Source organism: Pseudorasbora parva, chromosome 25 (assembly GCF_024679245.1).
Source record: "Pseudorasbora parva isolate DD20220531a chromosome 25, ASM2467924v1, whole genome shotgun sequence".
Taxonomy (NCBI): Eukaryota; Metazoa; Chordata; class Actinopteri; order Cypriniformes; family Gobionidae; genus Pseudorasbora; species Pseudorasbora parva.
In genome coordinates, this window is record NC_090196.1 from 16,631,252 (window position 1) to 16,649,599 (window position 18,348).

The 18,348-nt window shown below is 38.8% G+C and overlaps 1 protein-coding gene and 1 long non-coding RNA gene across 3 annotated transcripts in view; one reads left to right on the forward strand and one right to left on the reverse strand.

Annotated features, from left to right (window-relative positions):
• The window catches only part of grm8b (glutamate receptor, metabotropic 8b), a 264,952-nt gene that overhangs the window by 179,558 nt on the left and 67,046 nt on the right, over positions 1–18,348 (forward strand). The window lies entirely within an intron of this gene.
• On the reverse strand, positions 3,125–6,960 carry LOC137064468 (uncharacterized). Of its 2 annotated transcripts, XR_010901549.1 has the most exons (5): positions 6,899–6,960; positions 6,062–6,123; positions 5,845–5,966; positions 5,477–5,603; positions 3,125–3,969 (listed from the first exon to the last, which is right to left on the reverse strand). It is a non-coding gene; the product is annotated as an uncharacterized lncRNA (long non-coding RNA). The 2 variants fall into 2 exon arrangements; XR_010901548.1 differs by lacking the exon at positions 6,899–6,960 and having other exon boundaries at positions 6,062–6,352.

Consider the following 18,348-nt stretch of genomic DNA (forward strand, 5'->3'; position numbering starts at 1 on the left):
CACAGAGAAATATTTCTACTTGTGCAATGCATTTAGATACAGCATGTCATGTGATACATAGCTAGTCTGTTGGAAATAACCCAGAATATTCCTTAAATGGATTCTAAGTCACATTGGAATTTCACTAGCGCTCACATCCTGAGCTCACACTGCTAAAAATTGATGTGTTGGATTTACCTAAAATATATATACGCACCATTTTGCATCACACGTTTTAAGTAAACCCAACTTGGAATCATTTTACTTAAAATGAACAAGAAAACCTTTGTTATATGTATTTAAATATTTGATAACTTTCTTAACTTAAAAATATATGTAACATGCAAGTATGTGCAAGTTATTTTAACTTAGCCTTACTTAGCAGATTATACCATATTACATATATTTTTAAGTATATAATGTTGAGTGAACTCAAATTCAAATTATTCAAATTATTCCAAGTTGGGTTTACTTAAAAAGTGTGATGCAAAAATGGTGCATATATATATTAAGTAAATCTAACATCATTTTTAGCAGTGCAGTGAAGTCTGCAAACTCTCTTTTGTAGATCGCTGCTATCTCCACAGACTTAGTGCAGCTGTGGATTTATTGTAAATGGCAGGTGAGACTCCAGGGGGCACGTAGGTGCAAAGAGTTTGGATTGTAGGAGCAGGTACACCCACATCCTTTCTTTTTTTGGTGCTCTGGTGCTAATAACACAACAGTAGTACAAGTAGCCCGAGGTGATCAGCTGGATGGACCCTCACCAGGCCCTGAGTAGGCGCATGCTAACATGTGCTAGGCTGGAACTCAAAGTTAATAGCACTCACATCCCCTCACCAATACCCCAGCCACGAAACAGGCGACTTTTTACAACAAACGTATGCGCTAAGGTAGGAGTGATTATACAGGAGTGTCAACAAAACATGCACAGTATGTTCCTTTTCAGATGAAGTGGGAAACCTGCACGGATTAAAGTTGTGAAAATGGATTCAGAGGTCAATCAAAGTCACAAACTTTTGGGCCGAATGCTAATGTAAGAACTCCACGGGCGAAAAATACAGCGTCTGGTGTTCAATGTGTCTGATGGTTGGGCACAAGGTGGGCAGAGGGTGGACGTCCTTGATACTAACATTGTTCTGCTGTACGGAATACCATGTAATTTGCTCGCACTGTCATTTAGGTTCATTCACGAGCATTTTTGTGCGTGTGTGTTCGTGCGTCGCGAACGCTTCACTGAGTTAAGAACCTCTGTGTGATAATTAGTGTTTAGTGCAAACTTCCACTCGAGCGAGGATAAGAGGACACCATGATCATTGTCAGACAATTCAATGGAGAGAACACTTTTGATAATGACTTTGAATTACCTGTGTGCTCTCTCCTTTAGTGGATGCCGTGACTTTCAGAAAACAAGACCACGCGGAGATCCAAGTCATAATACTGTCAACTGTTTATATGTGTGTGTTCTATCTATCTATCTATCTATCTATCTATCTATCTATCTATCTATCTATCTATCTATCTATCTATCTATCTATCTATCTATCTATCTATCTATCTATCTATCTATCTATCTATCTATCTATCTATCTATCTATCTATCTATCTATCTATCTATCTATCTATCTATCTATCTATCTATCTATCTATCTATTTACCTATCTATCTATCTGTCTCTCTGTCTGTCATCTATGTGTCTGTCTGTCATCTATGTGTCTGTCTGTCTGTCTGTCATCTATCTGTCTGTCTGTCTGTTCGTCCGTCCGTCCGTCCGTCAGTTTGTCTGTATCTAATATAACAATGTAGGCTAAATCAAATTTATTTTAAAACAGAAATGTTATAATCAAATGTAAAAACATAACACTGGCATTATAACAATATAATCACACACTGTAAAAAAAAAAAGGGCAAATTTTGAACTTTTGCAGTACAATCGACTTGGATGTCTAAGTTATTTCCAGTTAAATTATGTTGAACTTACTTTAAAAAATGAGTTACGTCTAGTATAACTAATAAAAACAAGTTTGACATTTCTTAACTTATTTTGATGAGTTAAAACAAAGTAAAAACATATGCTGTCATAACTTTTTTAGAGTGTCACTAATTTTTTACAGTGCACATACAGAAGCAGATTTATTAGGCTGCTGTCATTTTAAGAGATACACTGATCCAATATATTGTTACACACACGCTTTCTTTCTCAAAATAGTGCATCATTACACATAAAATGACTGGCTACAACAGCCTTTTTTTCATAAGCTGCATCTGATTTGGTATTTAGATTTACAAACTGTTTAGTGCATCTCAGAGGTGGCATGAACTTCAATTTCATAGGTAAATAGGCATTAAAGGGAAAATTCCCCCCAAAATGAAAAGGATGTCATCATTTCCATCACTCGAGTCGTTTTAACACCTGTGTGACTTTCTTTCTTCTGTGAGATGAAAACTCATACAGAGGCCCCTTTGCCTCAATATCTTAAATTTTAGAGTCATTGTGCATTATAGGCTCCATCATGCAGTGAGTTGTTTCCCTTCTTTATGTTCATCACCAATCAACTAATCAACTAAAATTACATATGTAGGTCTGGTGTGGGGCTAGTGGGTTAAATGCGGTACAATTATTTCAATACATTTTTTCCATAACTAATTAATTAAATGAATCCATCAAATCGACAGCCCTAATTTTAAAATGTAATTAATTCCTGTGATGCAAAGCTGTATTTTCAGCATCATTACTCCAGTCTTCAGTGTCACATGATCCTTCAGAAATCATTTTTAAATAATGATTTGCTGCTCTGTAACGCTGGCTGTTTCAGAAGAACGAGAGTAGGATCCAGATGCAGATTTTTATTCAAACAATCATAATAAAAGTAAATCCAGGCAAAACTGATAAATCCATCACAGGCAAGGAAAGCAAGTAAAACTGACATCAAGGACTCATGCAGCATCCATAGAAGGACAACATCAGACAAGAAACACTGGGGTATTTATACACAAGAAAACAAGGGACATGTTAAGGTGATTTTTAGTCATGAAAACTAACAAGGGTAACTATGGCTTCAAACAAGGGTGGCTATGGGAACAACATGGGCTTTGTCCGAAATCGCATACTCTCTTGAACACTTATTTTAAATAAGTGTACTCACTTAAAAATGTTGGGTTAAAAATAACCCAACACGTAACCCAACTGTGGGTTGATATAGCACCTACCCAACGTTGGGTTATTTTAACCCAATGCATTGGGTTAAAAAACAGTTGGGTTAAAAGTAACCCAACAGTTGAGTTAAATTTTTATTTTTATTCATGCCATTATTTTAATAAATAAAATACCCATTGTTTTCAAATACAGATTTTTTATTTGTATAAAACAATAAATGTGCTTTAAAATATATATTGTAAATGTCAAACTAAATATTGGGGAGTAAATATTTATTGTAAATATACATAAATGTGTAAATATTAAATTCAAAATACACAGCACACATAATACACAAAAATGTACATAAGGTAAACATACATAAAAGGTGTATATACAAAACAAAAATTAAAAATGAACACAACAAATATTAAATTAAAAACCTATACAAATATGGACAGAATACACAAATTCATAATATTAAAGTCTTCCAGAAATAAACAACTTTATTAAAAAAATCTACATTGTACACTGTATGCCTTGATGTGTTGTAAACATATGTAGCAAAACAAATACAAATTATGATAATCAAAGTTTTTAATGAGGCAGCAAAATATATATTCAAGTTTGCATGCTACAAAATCTCCCAAATGGGGCAGAGGTCTTTGGATAGTTCATGTCATAAATAAATAAAAAATCTGAAACATACAGCCAGTGCTTGAAATAAGGTCTTCTGTTCAACTGCCTCCACAGTGAAAATGAAAAAAATCAGCGAGGTCTCTTTGTCCCCAAGCATCGTCATGTGGATCCTGGCTTGTCTCACTGTTCAGCTAATGCACCATGTTAGTTCCAACCTTAAAAGAATAAAAAAAAGTTCAGTTTGCTTGCACTGTGACAACATCAGCAGTGTTAAATTACGTCAAAGTTGCAATGAAGCAGTGTTGTACTGAATTAAAGAAATTGTCACTAATTAGTCATTACATCTGCTGTTCATTTTTCACCAATCAACATACTAATCCTCATGCTGTTTCAAACCGTAAGACTTTGGTTCATCTTCGGAACACAGAAAGGCCTAGAAAGGCAGTAAAGACATTAAAGTAATCCATGTGACTCCAGTAATTCAACCTCAGTTTTATGAAGTGACAAGCGTATATTCTATCCCTTAACCATAATTTACCACTTTATTTACAAAACATTAATCTCAACACATGTTCACGAGAGCCCCTAGACGCATGCGTGTTGTGTTGAAAAGAGAGCAAATGTTGTTGTGTTATGTTTTTTTTTTTGTGTTGTTGTTGCAAAAAGCACTCGTGTCGCTTCATAAAACTGAGGTTAGACCACTTGAATCCCATGGATTACTTTAAAGCTGTCTGTCCTGGGTCTTAAAGTGGTAGTTGCGTAGGTCGTCAATGGAGGGACAGAAACCATGCAGATTTCTTTAACATTTGTGTTTCAAAGAACAACGAAAGTCTTACAACAACACGAGGGTAATTCATGAGATAGTTTACCCAAAAATGAAAATGATTCCATGATTTACTCCCCCTCAAGCCAGCCTAGGTGTGTATGACATTCTTCTTTCAGACAAATACAATCTGAGTTATATTAATAAATATCCTGGCTCTTCAAAGCTTTATAATGGAAGCCCATAATTTGAAGCCCAAAAATGCATCCATCCATTATAAAAGTGCTTCACATGGCTCCGGAGATTAATAAGAACCCATTGAAGTGAATTGATGGGATTGTGTAAGAAAAATATCCATATTTAACACGTTATAAAGTAAAATATCTAGCTTCCAATGGACCGCATTAAGTATTCAACTTCTGAAAAAAGCGTAGCTGCTGTGAGAATAACGTCGGACGTAGCGTAAAAAAACGTAAATGTCGAGACGATTAAGTTGGACGTAGCGTAACCGTTTTGATTTGCGAGAGGCGTTACCGTTTCTTTGTAAGTTGAATAAGGAAGGCTGTCTGTCGAAAATTTGTTATTTTAGTCTATAAAGTTTTAAATATGGATATTTTTCTACAAAAACCCATCGATTCACCTCAGAAGGCCCTTATTAACCTCATGGAGCCTTATGGATTACTTTCATAATGGATGGATGCACTTTTTTGGGCTTCAAATTTTGACCATTATAATGCTTGGATTAGTCAGGACATTTATTAATAACTGATTGTGTTCGTCTGAAAGAAGAATGTCATATACACCTAGGATGACTTGAGGGTGAGTACATAATGGGATATTTTTTGGGTAAACTATTGGATAATCTATTAACAAGCAAAATCACTAAAGCAAATAATAAATGGATGCATATGAGCAGTGCACTTTATCAAAGCTAATTTGATAGTGTTGCTTTTACTTACAGGCTGATTGGTGAATGTAATTAAGCTTCTCTTCATTTCAGCATATGTTGGACACACCATGTTGTCCATTTGTGAGGTATGGCGATGATGGCAGGATGGGTTTTAAAGGCAATTTCTCCATGATCATCTTTGAAAGACAAGTTAACAGAAAAAGAGAAAAAAACAGTTTTCACCTATACCAAATGTGTGGACCTGATTTCATATGCACTTAGACACAACCAAAACAACTTATTGAAATTAAAACATACTGTATGAAAATGAGAAAAGACAGCTGAAAAAATAATAATAAACTGGTTGTTTCCCAAATAACCTGGTTCTGTAGTAGCCCCTGCACTGCACATTGGCCTATCTAATGTTATTCAACTTACCAACTTGTTAGTAGAGACTCCAAACCCGGAAATGTGCGTCAGATAAGGAAGACATCGAACTTGTGTACTATTGGTGATACTCCAGGACTAGAGTCGAGAACCACTGAGATCCAATCCTTCCTCTGCATTAGAACGAAGCAGGGGGAAAAAATAACCAGAAAAGTAAACTAGTCTTTAAAAAATAATTGTGTACAACTTGTTTCAATATCGTACTCACCTTTAATTAAATGGCAGAGGTTCAACTGTTCTAGTCTTTGCTTCACAAATGAATCCATTGGTCTAAAACACAGGTATATAACACATTTAGTACAACATATTTAAAATAAAGGCAAAAACTGTCATAGCTTCATAAGAAAACGTACTATGGTTGTATGATTTAGCTACTCCTGTAATACGTTTAATAGTAACATGCATAATATATATTCATATGACAACATTCATTATGAATATGGGCCTACCACATTTCTGCCAAATTATCATAGTTGCAGTTTGTGTTAACTTACTACGGTAAAACTAGATAATTTGTGGGTTGGAAAACATTCTAACTGTTGTGAACTAACGTTAAAATTGTTAGCACAATATTTCAGTTTTCTGCATCAATGCTGTTGTGAATATCTGCACTCATTCATCTCACAACAGATATTTAGAGTAGTAAGTTATACTGTTGGATATTCGGCGAAGTCAAACGCTTCCCCCTGGATCTCACAGCGCTGCTGTGGTGTCGTGTGACCGGGTCTGAGCTCGCGCTGCACGGGTCGAGCTGATAATGCTCCGCACGGCTTTAGATAGTGATTTCAGACTAGGCATTAGTTACTTACTTTCTGTATCACCGTATTAAGTTTCTAAATAGGTACACTAGAATAATGTTTTTACTTTATTACTGCTAGCGAGCTAACTGGGATAGCTATGGTTTATTTCCAATCTATCTCATTTTTCCAGAGAGCATTAAAGGGATTTTTTTTAATAAAATTCAGTTTTCGACTATATTCAACGTTTCAGTACACAATACATAATGTTATAAGAGTTGTATTCATAAAAAAATGGCATGTCTTACCTTTCATTTCATAATCAGGCTGCAGCAGCGTCTTCTGTTGGCAGTAACTGGACGGTTAAAATTTGGAAACCGTATTTAACCCAACGGCCGGGTTATTACTTTAACGATGTTAAAATAACCCAACATTTTGCAAAATAACCCAACATATTGACCCAATATGTGTAACCCAACGGTTGGGTACAAAAAATAACCCAACGTTTTTTAGTGTGTAAGGAATTTATTCGGATCAAATAACTCAAAAGGGTATTGAATTACAGTGAAAGGAACCGTGATACATATTAAATGATTCAGAATTAATATTTAACACTTTATCAACTATTCGTCCAGCAATACGTAGAAATTAGAGTACATTATCAATCTTGAATCAGGATATTACCCGTTACAACGGCAATAATATCAATTTTATGTTCACTGTTTGTGAGCTTAGGTAACACAATCAATCAGTTTGAGGCAGTAACTTATAAACACATAGCCAAAGACACTTGTATAGATGAAAAGGCTAAACAAAAGATTATTGAACTATTCTAAACACACACAAACTAACAAAACACACATTCATACAGTTACTGGGAAAGGGAGGTTTGTTAATGGAAAGGAGTGAAGTCCCAATGATTTCTTAACCACAACCTGAGAATCAATATACAGCAGGTCAACCTTAGTTTGTTCGCTGAGATATGATTTTTACCAGTTCAGCCAGAATGAAGAGTCATGTACTTGCGTTTGAATGCTCTTACGAGCATGGGTTCCTCTTAGCACGGCGTTGCTCGGCTGGTGGTCGGTTGTTGTGGTCAGAGGGACGAATAGTTGGTTTTGCAGGTTGAAAAGCCGGATCCTGGATGGCGTTAGCTGGTTGCTACGCGACGGGCATATCTGTGGTGCCACTGCGCAGACTCCAGGAAGTTTTCTTCGGCGAGGTTCAAACTGAGTTTTGGAGTGTGGTGATGATGAAGAGCTCTGGGTAGCTCGGAGGACGCAGGAAAGGCCTGCACGATCAAAGCAGAAGTCACCGCAAAAAAGCACGAAGCAAAACAAAAAGCAAAGATATCTTGTTGGCCCGGGAGTTTTAAACGGGCCCCAGGTCCCTCCTTGGGGGTGTCTCCGGCCAATGAGATATTTTTGTGGGCGGGTGTCCTGCCCACTTCTCCTGTTCATCCAACTTTCCTATTGTGATCACAGTACATTTTAAACAAATTTATCTTGCATCAAAATGACGAGAATCATTTATCCATCACATAGACATCAAACAGCTTGCTATTCCCATGATGGGAGTAGGAGATAGTAAAGATTCATATGTAATAAATGCCTCACGTACAGATAAACTTTACAAGTTACATGAAAATAATAATAATTAAGTCGCCGTTGGGTGGATTAATTCATGTTATTGAATCTATGGTTTAAGTTTACTCCTCGTGTCTGCAATGGTGTGAGGTCTTTGTGTGATGTTCAAAGAGCCTTTGGAATGCGCGGGTTGAGGAAGGAGGGGTGCGACGAGATGTCCTGTATAGTGTCAGGGTTGACTTCGAGCCTTCGAAAAGCTCTTAGCGACTCTGTGTCCCGATAACGATTTGAATTTATGCCTGTCGGTAATAAATGAGCTATTACGCTTGTAGAACAAAGAGGAAACACGTCATGTGACTCATCTTGTCCTTGTGCTGGTTTGAGATAACGCAGGTAAAGGGGGAGAGATGTTGTCATTGGGCCAGTTGGGGCATCCTTGATTAGTTTTATGATCGATTCAGGTTTTGGAGAGGGGGTCTCTGGAATGCTTTGTTGTGTCGACTCACTGCTGGAATATTCATATTCCTACATAAGTAATGACTTAACAACCACTAAAAGGTATGTTCTATAGCACATAGCAACACTCCAGCAATGCACTAACTGACGGTCATAATCAGATTCTAGTCAGAATATGAGTCTGATTCTGCTCCATTGGGCTGTGATTATGGGATTATTGGATAGACTTGCAACCAATCAGAGCAACGGAGTAAGGGACGTATGTTGAGCAATGCATAGTAGTAGTGGAAAATTCGGATCATTGTACAGGCTCTGATCTTTCAATCACATTAAGCCATATGAACAAAACCTTTTTTCCAAGTCGTTTCTTTCATTTCAGCAGAATATAACTATGTTAAATTCCCCAACACATCTAGTACTGCAAATGTTGATCAGATTTGGAATAAAAAATAAATTATAAGCTAATGCAGCCAAGGCCAAACTAAGAAAGAAATGATTAATTAATTTCTCAGCTGGGTCTTCAGGCTATGCAGTCTGTTAATTAACCTCACCTCCGAATCCGAGTCGTTCAATCTTTTGTCAATTCACGCCTGTTCCCTGGAAAGATTAGTAAACCTCTCCTGTCTTTAGGTTCGAGTCGTTAGTTCCGTCATCAGTGTCTGATCCGGGCCGGGACAGCCCCATATGCTGTGCATGCAGTCCTGAAAACAGAATTGATTCGTTCACCTCTCTGAGACAGCTTGTTCCTGAGTCATATTAAAGATAAAGTTTAAAAAAAAAAACGTAAAGTAAAAAAAAAAAAAGAATGACACATCGCTTTCATGAATTACGTGTACATCACGTATAGTTGTCAACAGAACTCAACAAAAATGAAAATTCTGTCAATAATGACTTACCTTAATGCCGTTCGACACCCGTAAGACCTCCGTTCATCTTCGGAACACAGTTTAAGATATTTAATATTTAGTCCATTGAATATTTGTACAGTATACTGTCCCTTTCCAGAAAGGTAATACAAACATCATCAAAGTAGTCCATATGTTACATCAGGTTAGTTAGAATCTCTTGAAGCATCGAAAATAAATTTTGGTCCAAAATTAACAAAAACTACGACTTTATCCAGCATTGTCTTCTCTTCCGTGTTTGTTTTCAATCCGCAAACAAAGATTCGAACGGTTATGAATCAGCGGACTGATTCATGATTTGGATCGCTGACATTAGGGTAAGTAATTATTTACCGAATTTTCATTTTTGGGTGAACTAACCCCTTAAAGAATACACAGAGTACTTACCAACACAATCATACTTTTTGATAGAAATAGTAAAGGTGAATGCATATGCAAAGAAGTTCTCCGTTTAGGATTAGAACAAATTCAACCCAAGCGCTCGTTGGTGATGTGAATGATTACATTACAGTTGATCATCTGTCAATCGTCGTATAAAGCCCGCCCTGCAAATTTGATTGGTCCGAACAGCTTTGGTTCGAGCATTGTTGCTCCACAACGGATCATGTCCAGAGTGAACTTCCCGACCTCGATTGTTGTGGGCGGGGCTAAGTTGAGCTGGCATCCAGGCTAACAATGCACCTGAACACACCTCGTTTTCAAACCATGGGTGAACAGATGGGCGCGAGTGCATTTGCTATTTAAACAAAGTGGGTACTGGACGTGAAAATGGTAACTGCGTCGAGCTGAAACTAGCAAAAAAAAAAAACGCTTGCATCGCAACTGCCGTCGCATTGTGCCAGGTGTATAATAGGGTCAATGCTGTGTTTTTTCCCACCTATAATAGCTGTGTCTCATTTCGGAAGGCTGCGTACTCCGGAGGTCGACATGGACTATACTGTCCATGTCGAAGGCTGCATGTGTCATAAGGCTGTCTCATTTTAAAAAAAGTGAGTAGGGCTCTCCAAATGCGACCTTCAAAAGTGTCCTTCTTTTACAGGAATTCGGAGTGTGCATGAGGTGTATCCATCGCTGCTGCGGATAACCCACAATTATTTGCATCGCCATTAACAACGTAATATTATTTGGAAAAAAAATGGCACCACCGCCAGATATACAAACAAGCTTAAATGTGGTGTTTAAATGTAAGTAGTTTCAAGCTTGTTGTTGTTTTTTAAGCTGTATTACCTCAAACAGATAGTTGTGGTAAACAGGATTACAAAGTGTTTAGTGCGTTTTAAACATTCATAACAGTACATTGCTGTCAAGGCAAGAATCATTTCATAGTCATTTTCAAGTTATAAATAATTTTCATTCATATAACTGGCGTGAGAGCACAACGAGGCTGAACGTGTGGGCATAGCAACGCGATACTTCCTGTCTGTGTGTCCTAGAAAGGACGGCTCGTTTAACTCTGAACGAGGACGCTCCATATACTGCATCCTTCACAGAAAACACTTCAACATAAAAGTCCTGACACAAAACTGGGAGACCCAGGCTGGAATCGTAATACCTATGATGTATTATCAGTGTTTGTACAAACATTTTTTTTCAGGATGCCTCGATAGAAATTTCAAAAGAACTATTTATTTGAAATATTACATTTTATAAATGTCTTTACTGTGACTTTTGATCAATTGAATGCATCTTTGTTGAGCAATTAGTTTTTCAAAACATATTTTAGTGGTAAAAGATTTTTTAAAAATGATGTATTGAGTGTATGTTTGTATGTGAAGACTTGCAATAGGAATGGATGACCCATTAACATTCCCTTGTCTCACGCTGAGAAAAAAGCCTCTAAAATAAATTCCCTTAAATGTTTGGAATTCACATGAGAGCGTGTGGTGTGGGCAGCCTGTTTAATAGCGTATTTTTCAGTCCTCTCGTGCACCTGCATCCCAGCCTTTCATATGAAAAGGAATGTAAGCGCAAATTGTCTGTGTTGAGTCTGAGCTCCACTTACTTGCCTCGACTCTAATAGCCCTGAGCCCTTTATGCAAGCGTAAATGGGTGTCCACGGAAAGAATGAAAGCAAGCCAAAGATGCCTGTTAAGTGGAGGGCACTTGAAGACATTTCATAAAGTACACCTTTGTCCCTGTTTTCTTGGAGGTATCAAAATTGCATGCTTTTTGCCAAATGTCTCCTGTGAGTCACGGCAGAATTGGACGGCTAACTCATTCTGTTCTTTTTTGCTCGCTGTACGATGAGATGAATGCGAACCGTATTGTTGAAGTGTGCTGTCAAATCAAGTACTTTTGATTCTGAATGATGTAACCTGTGGAACACATCCTTATATGGAGAGAATCTTTTTGAACCTCTTTTGAGAGCCTGTTACCTTGACTATATCGGATTTATGCTAATCCTGGCACTACTTACTTCCGTACGCATGAACGCGTTCATTATTTTGGCAGTCAAGATAGAGCATGTCAGTGCAAAAAAAGTTTTTCTTTGTAGCTATATTAAAAATATAAGTATCATAATTTGTTATTGTACATAATGCAACCAAATGTGTAGATTTATAGACATGTAATAACTTTAAATGTTGTCAGATTAGAATGTTATATACGTGACAAAGCGTATAGTATATTGCTCAAAGGTTGCTCTTTCATCCACTTTAATATTAATTTGGAGAACACAATGAGACACACATGAGAAAGCAGTTTGCATACGGTAAAAGTACAGGGTGTAAAATTAACGTGGACAAGCATAGCTCTAATAATTTGAAGATAAATCTCCATCTTTGACTTTTGATTGCCGAATTTGGTGTCTTGTCAAATCTGAGCACAGTTTGTAAAATTATTGAGGTGTCTTTTAAAACTCATCCTAGAGGAATGTTATATGAGATTACATGATGTTTTTCTGAGAAGAAACATATGAAAAACAGGAGACTTGGGCAAAAGCCTCCATTTGCTTTCTATTTAATATCATTCCTGTCTGGGAGAAACAAATGGACATCTTGTTTAATTTATTTAAGAATGTGTAGCAGTAGCTTGAAGGTTTAACTCTAATGTAGTCCTTTGAGTATCACCTTTTTCTCCAATGTTTTTCATGACATTCCTTTGAAGAAATGCAATAGACAAAAGCAAGATGATACAGTAAGAGTACCAGAATGTGGATACAACTGTTAAGCTCATACTGAGATATCTGACTTTATTGCAGGTTTTATTGTCTTGGTAAATCCAAAAACAGTTAACGATAGATACGTTGATCTCTTCTTAAACTCTAGAAGAGACATGTGAGATTATAGTGCTCTTTTTCTTCAGATAAACATCTGGGAAGTAAGAGATTTTTAATAAATCTAGGGCACTGTCTGGTATTTAGATCCATTTTGGTCGATCTGATCACAAGTGGGCGATGCTAAATACAGGTGTAAAAGGGGTCTAAGCCGTTCTGAGCTTGTCTACTTTCGACCACTTCCAGAAGTGAAACTAGGAGAAACATATAAAATATTCTCATTTGAAATTAGTTTTAAGGCTGTGTAGCAGTAGCTTAATGGTTTATATCATTCAGTTGGAGTTCTCACTTTTGTCTCAGATGTTTTTCCCTGAAATGAGAAATAACATGGACACAAATGAGACGATACAGTTAGAGTATAGACTATACAATTAATACATCATAGGCATAGCTCAGGTAATTTTATCTTGAAGGAATTTGATGAGAAACGTTTGAGCTGCTATTGAGGTAACTTGATTTTAGACTTTGGTTTCTTGTTAAATCCAAGCCCAGTTAGAGACATTAGGTGTGTTCGTGTTGAACTGTATAAGCTTCTGGCGAGATCTGCCAGATGCAGGCGGAGAGGAGTTGAAAAGGGAGACGGGAAGTCGGACACTTTCTGCTTCCTGTAGTGAAGCTTGCGAGGTGTTTGCATGCTTCAATGAAGAGGATTAGATGCAATGTTTGTCAAATACACAGACATTTCAGATGTTTTCATAACGTAAAAGAATCTCTTTCCTTCAATACTTCATGTACTGCTTAATACAGCACCATATGCACAAGAAAAGTTCAACATAAGCCTATGCATGTCCATTAAGGGTTTTATTTAGTGTTTTATTTTGATAAAAATTACACAATATAACATCAAGGTTACATGAAAAGAGTTTTTACTGTATAAAAATTGCAGTTGCGATATTATAGAGGTGTTGTTCTCAGGAAAACCGCCTGAGAAGAGACCCGATTCACCTGGAAAGTTATACCATTTGCTCTTAATCTAATCTCCTTGTTGTCTAGGAGAAACAAAGTAGACATCTGATTTGTAATGCATTTAAAAAAAAGTGCAGCAGAAGCTTCATGGTTTAAATAATTTAGTTAAATAACTTAATTATTCAATTTCAATTATTAGTTTCATTTGAGTATCGCCTTCGATTCAGATGTTCCTCCTAAAATTTCTAAGGATAAAGAAAGTCGACACAAGTTAGACAAGAGTACAGGCTATAAAGTTTATATAAAATCAAATCCAAACATGGTTTTAGATGTTGTTGAAATCTCTAGAGGGAATTACGCCCTCTAGGGAGTAAAGGGAGAGGAAGTTTCTAGGGAGAATCTCGTGTAACATGCTTTTTTTACATGTGTAGTGTGCCATATTCTCCGGTGTTATTTGCCGTGTTCATTAAATACTTTATCCCTGTGTCCCACATTTTAGACTAATACTATACAATGTGACAGAATATCAGACCAAGAACAGCTTTCCCCCCCCCTCTCTCTCTTCATTGATTTACCAGCTGTTCAACTGCACTGCCTCGAGCAGGAAAAAAACCAACAGTCTCAAGGACCACAATAGAACATTTTTAGACCTGGAGCAACTGACCAACTTCCCAAACCGCTCTTTGTGTTTTTATTTTTTTTTATTTTTTATTTTTACTATTCCAGCCTGCACAAGCAGTCCAGTGCACAACTTGAATGGTCTGGCACCCATATTCCCACCACTGAAAAGGAGCTTTTTTATGATAAATTGGAAGAGGATGCTTTCCTTATTCTCCTGTCCCCACTGGTCCTGACCAGGTTCAAGTTTTTGAAACATTCCTGTTTCTTCACTGATTTCACCTAATCTCCTCTGTCTCCAGCCTCCCCACATTCCCATAAGGGCAGCCAGTTCCTTGACCCCTCTAAAAACCATTTTCAACTCTCCAGTTTCCAACTCTTTCTAGTAAAGCTGATCCTCAGGCTCCTCATCCAGCAGTGATCCTGTTGTTCCATCTCAGCCATCGACCTGTCAGCTTTGCCTTTGCTCCTCCCTTCCTTGGCTCCACCAGACACCATCATCCTTAGGGCTCCACTGGGCTCCTTCAGATATCAAACTGTCTGTGCCACTGAATAACATGCCATCCGCTGCTCTCCGCCTCCACCCCTTCACCTCCGTCTGGCTCTGCCTTCCATCTGGCTCCACCACAAGCTTCAGGCCCACCGTCCACACCTCAGTACTCTGGAACTCAGGCTCCACCTTGGACACTCATCACTGTAACTCTGCCCAGGCCTCCAGGAACATCTATGCGTAGGGTCATTTCACTGGTTTCTTCAGCCAAGTCTCCATCATGGCTCCTCCCTTTCTTGACTCTGCCACGAGCCTTCATCCTGGCTGTGCTCTGGATCTCTGTATGGCTTCTCCTGCTCCTGGCTCCTTCCACCATCATTGCTACCCTGGTTTCCCCCAACCACCATCTTATTTTCTTGACTTCACCAGCCCCTCATGGTGGGACAGGCAAATACGTTGCTCAAACAGAGTTTACTGAATGTTTCTTGAAACAGGCAATGTACATAGGATACAATATATGGAAGGCTTGTCCAAAGCCGGCACGGAACCCAAGAGGCTTGAAGCAAAATCGAGGAGGCTTGGAGAAGGAGCTGGGAAGCCTAGAGCGGAATCCAGGCGGCTTGGAGAAGGAGCTGGGAAGCCTAGAGTAGAATCCAGGAGGCTTGGAGAAGGAGCTGGGAAGCCTGGAATGGAATCTAGGAAGATTGGAGAAGGAGCTGGGAAGCCTAGAGTGGAATTCAGGAGGCTTGGAGAAGGAGCTGGGAAGCCTGGATTGGAATCCAGGAGGCTTGGAGAAGGAGTTGGGAAGCCTAGAGTGGAATCCAGGAGGCTTGGAGAAGGAGCTGGGGAAGCCTAGAGTGGAATCCAGGCGGGTTGGAGAAGGAGCTGGGAAGTTTAGAGTGGAATCTAGGAGGCTTGGAGAACGAGCTGGGAAGCCTGGAATGGAATCCAGGAGGCTTGGAGAAGAAGCTGGGAGGCCTAGAGTGGAATCCAGGAGGCTTGGGGAAGGAGCTGGGAAGCTGGAAAGGAATCCAGGAGGCTTGTAGAAGGAGCTGGGAAGCCTAGAAAGGAATCCAGGAGGCTTGGAGAAGGAGCTGTGAAGCCTGGAATGGAATCCAGGAGGCTTGGAGAAGGAGCTGGGAAGCCTAGAGTGGAATCCAGGAGGCTTGGAGAAGGAGCTGGGAAGCCTAGAGCAGAATTCAGGAGGCTTGGAGAATGAGCTGGGAAGCCTAGAGTGGAATCCAGGAGGCTTGGGGTAGGAGCTGGGAAGCCTGGAGCAGAATCCAGGAGGCTTGGAGTAGGAGCTGGGAAGCCTGGATCAGAATCCAGGAGGCTTGGAGTAGGAGCTGGGAAGCCTGGAGCAGAATCCAGGAGGCTTGGCGTAGGAACTGCAAAGCCTGGAGCAGAATCCAGAAGGCTTAGAGTAGGAACTGGGAAGCCTGGAGCGGAATCCAAGAGACTTGGAGAAGGAGCTGGGAAGCCTAGAGCGGAGTCTAGGAGGCTTGGAGTAGGAGCTGGAAAGCCTGGAGCAGAATCCCAAAGTCTATTAGCGGCTGTCTTGGCCAGAGTGGAATGAGGAGACTGAGGCTGAGTGGCCACCACAATGGACTGGTATGTGGAGGATGAGGGTTTAGGGCGAGCTGGAGTGCCTACATGCTTTTGGGTAGGAACTAACTTACGATTGTCCTCATTAACCACTTCAACAATGAAATCTGAACTTTTGAGATCAAGGACATAATTGATGAAGTTTGTTACAGACCTATAGAAATCTAGCAATCGCTAAGAGTAAGGACATGGAATAATTAATCGTCCAGCCCCATCTGAAAACAGCTATTGACCATCTAATCACTCCAGGTCACTAGATGGCAAACTCACAAAATTCCGCCACATAACCATTCCAAAGGACGACCACTCTGGTGGATGGAGAAGAGGTGGTGATCCTCAGCCATTCTTTGTGTAGGACTGGTCATCTGGTCATAAGCACACTCTTCACAAGTGTTAAACACAAAAGAACGCAACTGCTAACACAAAAGGTGACCAGACAAAGACTGAGTGAAGTGGGTGAACTTAAATAGGGAACCAAAACAAATTTAATTAACAGGACACAGCTGGAACAGAATTAATGAGGGTAACCAATGAAACAGATAAGTGATGGGAAACTAAGACAGAAACAAAACACAACAGAAACAGACTATACATGTGACAACAGCAATCAACAGTCTTGATTATCCTGAAAAGTGTGATTTATTTGAAGGTTGTTTAGTATGTCTAAATAAATGAGTTGGGGTGGTAATGCAAAGATTTTGGGTTTAAATCAGAACCTCCATATCCCATCATGCCCTTGAGCAAGGCACAAGAAAGTACGCAATAATGGAAGTGTGGATAAGTTGTCGCTTAACGACAGGTAAATATATATAGAGTTCTCATTACGCAGCACAATCATTTCACAAAATGCTCTCATTTTAATGATTAACCGTTAAGATAAGCACAATTTGTTGTGCCTGTGCTGAACTACACGTCACTAGCTATTTCATAAAAATCTCCAAAGGGTTTTCAGGGTTTGCAATTGAAGATAATATCACAGCTTGAGATATCAGCATCCCTCACCCTAAAGCTTCAATGAATAGGTGATCATTAAAATATAGCTGCTGCAAATTATAAGTGCCATTTGTATAGAGCGTGGTCTGCTGATTTAATCTAGTCAGGTAGCCATCACAACTCTCTTTAAAAAATGTCTTCAAGCTAGATTTTCATTAAAACTCCAAGATGTGGCATTCTACTTTTCTACCTTCCCTCATACCGTCTCGATCCTGTCAAAAAACGGGGCAATATTACCATCCTATTCAAATGCGTGGCCTGATTTACATTTCTTTTTAATTGGAGAAGAAAAAAGCTACAAATGTGGGAAAAGGAATGGTGCATCTGACTCCACAGTAGGAACTGCAGTCATTCTCATTGCATTTATTCTCATATGTCATTGAGGCAACAACATTAGCACCAGCTCATATAATACATGCCCATTTGTTGATGTTCACTTCAAATTGTCATTTTTAATAATGGAAACGAGGGCATAATGAATGAAAGTCGTCTAGCTATGTGAAGCTTTCGTTCCACTTCCTCATTACTGTGAAATGTTCTTTAGATTGACATTGACAGGATTCCCAAAAACCTTATTGGATTGTAAATTAGGTGATATCTGTCACGCTTTGGCCTCAGTGCAGTTCCAAGTTACTTCTTCATAATATCTTAGTCAGTTGTACTGAAGCTGGATTGTCTAATTAAATGTTTTTCTCCTTCATAATACTCCCGTGGCTTATGATTGATTGAAAGGAATGAGCAAAATGGAATTTTGAGAAGCTTCCTTGTTTGGTTTAAATATCATTTATTCTTGTGATGCAAAGCTGAATTTTCAGCATCAATACTTCTGTCTTAAAGGACAACTCCGGCGAATTTTTAAGTTTATCTTGATCGTTATATCTTTGTGCGCACAGTCTATAGAAAAAAAACGAACCCGATTGGTGCT